General features: G+C 37.6%; 1 long non-coding RNA gene across 1 annotated transcript; it reads right to left on the bottom strand.

Moving 5' to 3' along the window:
* Positions 1–6,396: 6,396 nt before the first annotated feature.
* On the bottom strand, positions 6,397–10,975 carry LOC116859165. The gene is made up of 2 exons (XR_004381095.1): positions 10,671–10,975; positions 6,397–6,661 (listed from the first exon to the last, which is right to left on the bottom strand). It is a non-coding gene; the product is annotated as an uncharacterized LOC116859165 (long non-coding RNA).
* Between the last annotated feature and the right edge of the window lie 497 nt (positions 10,976–11,472).

The following is an 11,472-nucleotide window of genomic DNA, read 5'->3' as shown; positions in this document are numbered from 1 at the left end:
GCTACAGAGACAGAGCTGAGGAGTGACTCTCAGCTCGGGGTTACCTTGAACTGGTCGCAGGCTCGGTCAGCTCGGAGCGCGGCCGGAGGCCAGGGTGAAGGGAGCAATTGGGCGCAGTTCTCTGAGGGCGCACTGAGGAGTGGGGCCCCGGGCTCTCGGCTCCTCCAGGCTAGAGACTGGGAGGCCGCCATCTTCATTCCCATACTCCGGAACTCTACGGAAAGCGCTCAGGGAACAAAAGCTCCCGAAAGCGAACCTGAGTGGATTTCTCAGCCCGGCCCCTGGTAAGGGCGGTGCAACTCCGCCTGGGGCAAAGACACTTGAGAATCACTACAACAGGCCCCTCCCCCAGAAGATCAACAAGAAACCCAGCCGGGACCAAGTTCACCTACCAAGGACTGCAGTTTCAATACCAAGGAGAGCAGCGGAATTCCAGAGGAGGAGAAAGCAAAGCACGGAACTCATGGCTTTATCCCCATGATTCTTTAGCCTTGCAGTTAAATTTTTTTTTTCTTTTTCAATTTTTTTTTCTCTTCTTCTGCTAAATTTTTTTAACTTTTACCCTTTTCTTTTTTAACATTTTTTAACTAGTTTATCTAATATATATATATATATATATTTCCTTTTTATATTTTTTCATTATTGGTTTTCTGTTTTTGTTTCTTTTTTCTTTCTTTTTTTTTTTTTTTTTCTTTCCGAACCTCTTTATATCCCCTTTCGCCCCCCCTCACGATTTGGGATCTCTTCTGATTTGGCTAAAGCATATTTTCCTGGGGTTGTTGCCACCCTTTTAGTATTTTACTTGTTCCTTCATATACTCTTACCTGGACAAAATGACAAGGCGGAAAAATTCACCACAAAAAAAAAGAACAAGAGGCAGTACCAAAGGCTAGGGACCTAATCAATACAGACATTGGTAATATGTCAGATCTAGAGTTCAGAACGACGATTCTCAAGGTTCTAGCCGGGCTCGAAAAAGGCATGGAAGATATTAGAGAAACCCTCTCGGGAGATATAAAAGCCCTTTCTGGAGAAATAAAAGAACTGTAACCTAATCAAGTTGAAATAAAAAAAGCTATTAATGAGGTGCAATCAAAAATGGAGGCTCTCACTGCTAGGATAAATGAGGCAGAAGAAAGAATTAGCGATATAGAAGACCAAATGACAGAGAATAAAGAAGCTGAGCAAAAGAGGGACAAACAGCTACTGGACCATGAGGGGAGAATTCGAGAGATAAGTGACACCATAAGACGAAACAACATTAGAATAATTGGGATTCCAGAAGAAGAAGAAAGAGAGAGGGGAGCAGAAGGTATATAGGAGAGAATTATTGGAGAGAATTTCCCCAATATGGCAAAGGGAACAAGCATCAAAATCCAGGAGGTTCAGAGAACCCCCCTCAAAATCAATAAGAACAGGTCCACACCCCGTCACCTAATAGTGAAATTTACAAGTCTTAGTGACAAAGAGAAAATCCTGAAAGCAGCCTGGGAAAAGAAGTCTGTAACATACAATGGTAAAAATATTAGATTGGCAGCAGACTTATCCACAGAGACCTGGCAGGCCAGAAAGAGCTGGCATGATATATTCAGAGTACTAAATGAGAAAAACATGCAGCCAAGAATACTATATCCAGCTAGGCTATCATTGAAAATAGAAGGAGAGATTAAAAGCTTCCAGGACAAACAAAAACTGAAAGAATTTGCAAACACCAAACCAGCTCTACAGGAAATATTGAAAGGGGTCCTCTAAGCAAAGAGAGACCCTAAAACTAGTAGATCAGAAAGGAACAGAAACAATTTACAGTAACAGTCACCTTACAGGCAATACAATGGCACTAAATTCATATCTCTCAATAATTACCCTGAATGTTAATGGGCTAAATGCCCCAATCAAAAGACACAGGGTATCAGAATGGATAAAAAAACAAAACCCATCTATATGTTGCCTACAAGAAACTCATTTTAAACCCAAAGACACCTTCAGACTTAAAGTGAGGGGGTGGAAAAGAATTTACCATGCTAATGGACATCAGAAGAAAGCAGGAGTGGCAATCCTTATATCAGATCAATTAGATTTTAAGCCAAAGACTATAATAAGAGATGAGGAAGGACACTATATCATACTCAGAGGATCTGTCCAACAAGAAGATCTAACACTTTTAAATAACTATGCCCCTAACGTGGGAGCAGCCAACTATATGAACCAATTAATAACAAAATCAAAGAAACACATCAACAATAATACAATCATAGTAGGGGACTTTAACACTCCCCTCACTGAAATGGACAGATCATCCAAGCAAAAGATCAACAAGGAAATAAAGGCCTTAAATGACACACTGGACCAGATGGATATCACAGATATATTCAGAACATTTCATCCCAAAGCAACAGAATACACATTCTTCTCTAGTGCACATGGAACATTCTCCAGAATAGATCACATCCTCGGTCCTAAATCAGGTCTCAACCAGTATCAAAAGATTGGGATCATTCCCTGCATATTTTCAGACCACAATGCTCTGAAGCTAGAACTCAATCACAAGAGGAAATTTGGAAAGAACCCAAATACATGGAGACTAAACAGCATCCTTCTAAAGAATGAATGGGTCAACCAGGAAATTGAAGAAGAATTGAAAAAATTCATGGAAACAAATGATAATGAAAATACAACGGTTCAAAATCTGTGGGACACAACAAAGGCAGTCCTGAGAGGAAAATATATAGCGGTACAAGCCTTTCTCAAGAAACAAGAAAGGTCTCAGGTCCACAACCTAACCCTACACCTAAAGGAGCTGGAGAAAGAACAAGAAAGAAACCCTAAACCCAGCAGGAGAAGAGAAATCATAAAGATCAGAGCAGAAATCAATGAAATAGAAACCAAAAAAACAATAGAACGAATCAATGAAACTAGGAGCTGGTTCTTTGAAAGAATTAATAAGATTGATAAACCCCTGGCCAGACTTATCAAAAAGAAAAGAGAAAGGACCCAAATAAATAAAATCATGAATGAAAGAGGAGAGGTCACAACGAACACCAAAGAAATACAGACAATCATAAGAACATATTATGAGCAACTCTATGCCAACAAATTTGACAATCTGGAAGAAATGGATGCATTCCTAGAGACATATAAACTACCACAACTGAACCAGGAAGAAATAGAAAGCCTGAACAGACCCATAACCAGTAAGGAGATTGAAACAGTCATCAAAAATCTCCAAACAAACAAAAGCCCAGGGACAGAGAGCTTCCCAGGGGAATTCTACCAAACATTTAAGGAAGAACTAATTCCTATTCTCCTGAAACTGTTCCAAAAAATAGAAATGGAAGGAAAACTTCCAAACTCATTTTATGAGGCCAGCATCACCTTGATCCCCAAACCAGACAAGGATCCCATCAAAAAAGAGAACTATAGACCAATATCCTTGATGAACACAGATGCAAAAATTCTCACCAAAATACTAGCCAATAGGATTCAACAGTACATTAAAAGGATTATTCACCACGACCAAGTGGGATTTATTCCAGGGCTGCAAGGTTGGTTCAACATCCGCAAATCAATCAATGTGATACAACACATTAATAAAAGAAAGAACAAGAACCATATGATACTCTCCATAGATGCTGAAAAAGCATTTGACAAAGTACAGCATCCCTTCCTGATCTAAACTCTTCAAAGTGTAGGGATAGAGGGCACATACCTCAATATTATCAAAGCCATCTATGAAAAACCCATCGCAAATATCATTCTCAATGGAGAAAAACTGAAAGCATTTCCGCTAAGGTCAGGAACACGGCAGGGATGTCCGTTATCACCACTGCTATTCAACATAGTACTAGAAGTCCTAGCCTCAGGAATCAGACAACAAAAAGAAATTAAAGGCATCCAAATCGGCAAAGAAGTCAAACTATCACTCTTCGCAGATGATATGATACTATATGTGGAAAACCCAAAAGACTCCACTCCAAAACTGCTAGATCTGGTACAGGAATTCAGTAAAGTGTCAGGATATAAAATCAATGCACAGAAATCAGTTGCATTTCTCTACACCAACAACAAGACAGAAGAAAGAGAAATTAAGGAGTCCATCCCATTTACAATTGCACCCAAAACTATAAGATACCTAGGAATAAACCTAACCAAAGAGACTAAGAATCTATACACAGAAAACTATAAAGTACTCATGAAAGAAATTGAGGAAGACACAAAGAAATGGAAAAATATTCCATGCTCCTGGATTGGAAGAATAAATATTGTGAAAATGTCTATGCTACCTAAAGCAATCTACACATTTAATGCAATTCCTATCAAAGTACCATCCATTTTTTTTCAAAGAAATGGAACAAATAATCCTAAAATTTATATGGAACCAGAAAAGACCTCGAATAGCCAAAGGAATATTGAAAAAGAAAGCCAAAGTTGGTGGCATCACAATTCCAGACTTCAAACTCTACTACAAAGCTGTCATCATCAAGACAGCATGGTACTGGCACAAAAACAGACACATAGATCAATGGAACAGAATAGAGAGCCCAGAAATAGACCCTCAACTCTATGGTCAACTAATCTTCGACAAAGCAGGAAAGAATGTCCAATGGAAAAAAGACAGCCTCTTCAATAAATGGTGTTGGGAAAATTGGGACAGCCACATGCAGAAAAATGAAATTGGATCATTTCCTTACACCACACACGAAAATAGACTCAAAATGGATGAAGGACCTCAATGTGAGAAAGGAATCCATCAAAATCCTTGAGAACACAGGCAGCAACCTCTTCGACCTCAGCCACAGCAACATCTTCCTAGGAACATCGCCAAAGGCAAGGGAAGCAAGGGCAAAAATGAACTATTGGGATTTTATCAAGATCAAAAGCTTTTGCACAGCAAAGGAAACAGTTAACAAAACCAAAAGACAACTGACAGAATGGGAGAAGATATTTGCAAACGACATATCAGATAAAGGGCTAGTGTCCAGAATCTATAAAGAACTTAGCAAACTCAACACCCAAAGAACAAATAATCCAATCAAGAAATGGGCAGAAGACATGAACAGACATTTCTGCAAAGAAGACATCCAGATGGCCAACAGACACATGAAAAAGTGCTCCATATCACTCGGCATCAGGGAAATAAAAATCAAAACCACAATGAGATACCACCTCACACCAGTCAGAATGGCTAAAATTAACAAGTCCGGAAATGACAGATGCTGGCGAGGATGCGGAGAAAGGGGAACCCTCCTACACTGTTGGTGGGAATGCAAGCTGGTGCAACCACTCTGGAAAACAGCATGGAGGTTCCTCAAAATGTTGAAAATAGAACTACCCTATGACCCAGCAATTGCACTGCTGGGTATTTACCCTAAAGATACAAACGTAGTGATCCGAAGGGGCACGTGCACCCGAATGTTTATAGCAGCAATGTCTACAATAGCCAAACTATGGAAAGAACCTAGATGTCCATCAACAGACGAATGGATAAAGAAGATGTGGTATATATACACAATGGAATACTATGCAGCCATCAAAAGAAATGAAATCTTGCCATTTGCGACGACGTGGATGGAACTAGAGGGTATCATGCTGAGCGAAATAAGTCAATCGGAGAAAGACAACTATCATATGATCTCCCTGATATGAGGGAGAGGAGATGCAACATGGAGGTTAAGGGGGTAGGAGAAGAGTAAATGAAGCAAGATGGGATTGGGAGGGAGATAAAACCATAAGTGACTCTTAATCTCACAAAACAAACTGAGGGTTGCTGGGGGGAGGGTGTTGGGAGGGGGGGTGGGGTTATTATGGACATTGGGGAGGGTATGTGCTATGGTGAGTGCTGTGAAGTGTGTAAACCTGGCGATTCACAGACCTGTACCCCTGGGGAAAAAATATATTATATGTTTATAAAAAATAAAATTAAAAAAAAATGTTGATAAACTGCTTATTTTTTATAGCTCTGTAACTACTATTTCATCTCTGCTCTGAATCTGAATTTTATAATTGCCAATGTGGAAAAAACTACATTTGGAGCAATACCAGCAGCCAGAGTGCACTCAGCCTAGTAGAAGAAGGCAGCAGATGAAATGAAGAGCATTAGGATGGCAGTGAACTGATACTGTCTTCCAGATTTTGGCCAGGGACCACAGGTTCCCTGCCCATCTTAGAGGATGGCGACCTGAGACTGTCTCCAATAAAGAAAGAGCAAGAAGACTGAAGCTCTAATTGCAGCATGACCAATTAATTAGTGAGAAATTTCCCAACCCTAGGGCTAAAATGAATTTGTGAGAAGTTTTGCAAACATGTCAGTAAGAATTGCCTATGTAGTCTGGATGCTGAAAAACTGTTTTACGTTAGACTTTCTAGATAAAATTGATTTACAAGATTAACATACCTTTCTGCTGTTTGATTTACTTTATTTTTAGTACTTATGGCTTTAACACCAATAATGTAAACAGGCTGTATTTTGATACACTAAAAATTTTATATCACTCTTCAATAACATAGTATAAGTAGAAAACAAATTTCCTAACACATGTTAGCACAATCGCTCCAAACTTTCCCTGTTGATTATTTTAGGGCCCCAGATTCCCTGCTATCACCTTCTGTTCAGTCTTGACTTTCAGGCTCTCAGCTGAGCTCCAGTTCTTTCTGCAGGGGGGACCTGGTTAAGACAGAGGTTCCATGGTTTGTTCATAAATTATTCTCTCTCATTTTTGTGATATGAATAAAAACAGAAAATCAGTACAATTCTTATGTCAAATATTAAATTCTAACTTTAGTTCAAAGTAGATGATCAAGGACAGCCATATTTAAACAACATTCCTCTCATTGTAGATTCGGTTTAATCTTTTATTAAACCATAGAAGTGATTCAATTTTTTATAGGAAAAGCCAAAGCCATGCAACCCTAGGAAGATTGTGACCTAGACCCATCAGAATAAAAGTCTGAAGAGATGGTAAAAAGAGAGCCTGGGTTAAGCATGATCTTCTGGCAGACATACACATGCAAGGAGTATCCGAATTGGCATTTAAGCTGGAAGATGCTGTTCAACAGGACTGCTTGTGCAGTGATGAAAATGTACATTTAAACAATTCAGAAAGTGTTTTTTTAAAGTGCATTAAAAAAGCAAGGCATACCGTGCCTGGGTAGCTCAGTCAGGTAAACCTCTGCCTTCAGGCATCAGGTCATGATCCCAGGGTCCTGGGATGGAGCCTCACATTGAGCTCCCTGGTCAGTAGGAAGCCTGCTTCTCCCTCTCCCTTTTATTCCCCCTGCTTGTGCTCATGCTTTCTCTCTGTCAAATAAATAAATACGATCTTAGAAAAAAAAAAAAAAAAAAGGCAAGCTGTAAAATATTATAAATACAACACCAAAGCAAAAAATACCCTCTAAACAAACAACTCCATGCAAACAAAAACCAAGCAAAAGGAAAGCATTTTAAATCATTTTATTAAGTAATTCAACTCTTAAAAGTGCAATAAAAATTTATATAACAAACTGATTTCTGCAGATGTCTGAAGTAAAGATGTTGATTTTGTTTTTATAACTGCTATCATGATAAAATTTAACTCCTGGGAAGTGAAATACGAACAAATTGGGTAACAAGGCCTAGTTTGAGCAGTCACTGTCAGATCATACCATATATCTGATACTCTCTCTAAAGATGAGTACTGATGCACTGAAAGCCCAATTGAGTTAAATGGAAGGGATGCTCTGAAATAATTAGATGAGCACAAAGACCCACTGAAGGAGAAATTAAAAATGGGCACATTTCAGAACTTTTTTTTAAAAAAAGCTATGTACAAACAGTGACCTTAAAAGGACACTGTCAGACTGACTCTTCTAAACGGGCAAGAAAAAAAAGGCAGCTCAATCTGAATGAAGTCTTCCCTTCTAATGTAGGAATAATCTGAGGTGTGGGCATGACATGATACTTTTACCAGTGTTCACATTCCACTGCTTAAGAGTAGCATAAAAATGCTGAGGTAATAGAGAATCACAGATCAGTGCTTATATAAACATAGATGGGAATTGCATGCTTCAACAAATCAAAAACTAGACTCACACTAAACAGAATACTAGGGAATAAAATTATTGAAATTTTCAGAATTTAAATTCTGCATTTAAGTAATTATTAATGTGAGCACTATAAGAAGCAAAAAAGGCATGTAATAATGGAAGATGCCAGTACCAACGCAGCACTATTTATAATTTTTCTAAAAATGTACCAAGATCCTAACTGTCTGATAATAGGGGACTGTGGAAGTCAATTAAATTCTGGTCATTTAATAAAATGATATCCAGCCAGGAAAAAGATGAAGAAAATTTCAATGTTCAACATATATAATGATGCCCACAACAGACAGCATGCTTAAAAAAAAAAAAAAAAAAAAAAAAAAAAAAGACCTTGAAAACATTATGCTAAATGAAAGAAGCCAGAAACAAAAGGCCCCATTTTATGCTTCTCTTCTTACAGAAGGTCCAGAATAAGCAAACCCAGAGACAGAAAATAATTATTTAGTGGTTGCCAGGGTATGGGAGGTGGGAAAGTGAGAATAATAGGGATTCTCTGTGAGGTGATGGAAATATTCTGAAATTAGTGATGATGGTTGTACACTGTGAATACAGTAAAACCACCAAATTAATAAAATGGATTTTGTTATAGGAATTGAATAAAAATTAAAAAAAAAAAGTGTGTGCACATGTGTATTCATGTGGAACACGTCACTGGGGGGTCCAAAGTGGGGGAGAAGAGGATTCCTGTATGTGACCTGCTAAAACAAAAACCAATCAACCTGAAGGGAGTTAGGTGGGGAGTGAAATTTGGAGGAGGCAATAATCTCACTTCCTTGGTATCTCAATGGTTTTTTCCCCTCTGGTCAGGAGTTCTTTATTGTTTTATCCTCTATTAATATCCATCTTAGAATTCTTCCTCCTCCTTTTCTCTTGAACTCTAAAAATACAGATGTTCTAGCAGTTTGCTCTACTTCCCATTCTCACCCTCCATACTGTTAACGTATCACTAAATCTAACACATTTTAAGGGTACAGTTAAATGATTTTAATAAATATACGGTTGGGCAACTATGAGCACTCAAAAAGCTCCCTCCTGCTCCTGAGCAATCAGTTCCCACTTCTACTCCCAGATAACTACTCATTTGTTGTCCCTTCAGATTTCTTTTCTAGAAATTCATAAATGGGTATATGGGCTTTCATATATGGCTTTTTTTCTTAGCATAATGTTTGAGGGTCATTCCTATTAAGATATCTTATCAATAGGGATGCCTGGGTGGCTCAGTTGGTTGGACAACTGCCTTGGGCTCAGGTCATGATCCCGGAGTCCCGGGATCGAGTCCCACATCGGGCTCTCAGCTCCACGGGGAGTCTGCTACTCTCTCTGACCTTCTCCTCGCTCATGCTCTTTCTCACTGTCTCTCTCTCTCAAATAAATAAAATCTTTAAAAGAAAAAAAAAGATATCTTATCAATAAACCACTCCTTTCTATTGCTGTATAGAAGTTTATTCTTTACCAAAATGATGGCATGTTAACAGGAGAAAATAAAGACATTCCTATTTTGAAAAAAACATGTAACATAGTAGGACTTTCAAGACCACTGGCTGCCTAAAGAAAGAACTATCAAGACCTATAGCACTAACAAAGATCACAAAACTGAAAACTGTAAGCAAATTTAACATGAACTTTTATAAGGAATCTTGAACTATATTTACCTGAAGAAAAAAATGAAATAACCATATTGCTTTCTCTACTTTTAAGATAATCAGAGTAAGCCAAGTAGGTATATAAATTTTTAACTATCTTAAATGTATCTACTACACATTTCCTTGTCTTCTCATTTTTAAGATTCTTTTTGTACTGCTAGTGTTGAAAAGCTATTTTAAACACCTTAATGCATAATTAATCACCCCACATGCTATCAGATTTAGTAGTTTTAGAAATAAACCAAATTTATATATGCAAGGTAAGCCTAGTTATTTAGGCTCACAAAAAATGTACTATCTGATCTTCAGAACCTAATGTGCTCAAGAAAGTATTTGTGCTTTTAAATTAGGAGAACAGCTCTGTATTTAATTAGTCCTCATTTGAGTATGTAATCATTTTAATTTATTTGCACAAACACAGGACACTGTGCTCCATCAGTAGATAATGTTCTTCATTAACTAAAGTAGGAACTTGGTGCACAGGGGTAGAAGTATTCTTATCTTGATGTAAAAATCCTAACTCCGTACTACTAGCTTTCTTTCTTCAGTTTGCATAGTCACTGTCCTGAGATATACATTTGTTAATATAAAACACTTTTAGTTAAGTACTCTGCCAGTCCCTAGAAATAATTTAATATTTAATGTTTTATATTACCTACTGCCCAGATATGAATACTCAGTTATTAATGAACAAATCAGCTTACTGAAATTCAGGTAATAGTTATTTATTAAAATTCAAACTTCAGTAATTTGGATGGTGGCAGAGTAGAGTTAAAAATCCATTATTTCTTCATTGGTGGTGTACAATAATAATAATAGCACAGATTGTACAGGCTTTACTCAGGCTGTTTGGAAATAAACTCCGTATTCTTAACAAGCTAATGATAGATCATTCTTATCTACTCATAAAAGTACACAATCCAATTTTTCCTTACGGGATTCACAAATAACCTTGGTATCTTGTTATTGCCATTCCTTCCCCAAGTCCTAAATACATCCTAAGAAGAAAATCAAATCTCCTGTTAATTATTTAAGTCTTTGAAAAAGTACTTTGTTTTTGCCTAACTCTGAATGTTTTATTCTTAAGCTTCCTATTTTGAAACAAGTATATCCTTAGATGAAATTGCTTAAGAAATCATTTAAGCTTTCATTTCCAAATAAATTGGAACCTATAAAAATTGAGATCATGGGGCATCTGGTGCCTCAGTCAGTTAGGTGGCTGCCTTCAGCTCGGGTCATGATCCTGGGATCCTGGGATAGAGCCCCCAGTTGGACTCTCTGCTCAGTGAGGAGCCTGCTTCTCTCTCTCCCTCTGTCTGCCACTCTGCCTACTTGTACTCTCTGTCAAATAAATAAATAAATAAATAAATAATCTTGAAAAAAAAAATTGACATCATTTGGTAACCAGTACTTAGAATTTCACATGATATCACAAAATGAATCAGCAGATAGTTTGTGAGGACAGACTTAGCTTAGAGCATTATTTTTAGGTAGAAGCTTGCTCTAGCTAGAGTTTTGAAAACCCAGTGCTATTCTTTGGTAGTCTTCATGCTATGATCTGTACCATTCTATATTTCTTGCAAAACTTTTGGAAATACTTTATGAAAGCCTAAACATATATGTATTATACATATACACATTATACATATACACACACGTATGTATAAATAAATAAAATTTCTCCTACAGGGCAAGTTAAGGAAATTGTCTGAGTCATTACATTAGCTCTGCTCTATATGACAGCAAGCAGATC

The sequence above is a fragment of the Lontra canadensis genome, unplaced genomic scaffold (assembly GCF_010015895.1).
Source record: "Lontra canadensis isolate GAN:19392208 unplaced genomic scaffold, GSC_riverotter_1.0 scaffold149, whole genome shotgun sequence".
Lineage (NCBI taxonomy): Eukaryota > Metazoa > Chordata > Mammalia > Carnivora > Mustelidae > Lontra > Lontra canadensis.
Note: the sequence above shows the minus strand (reverse complement) of the source record. Positions and strands in the feature narration are given on the sequence as shown.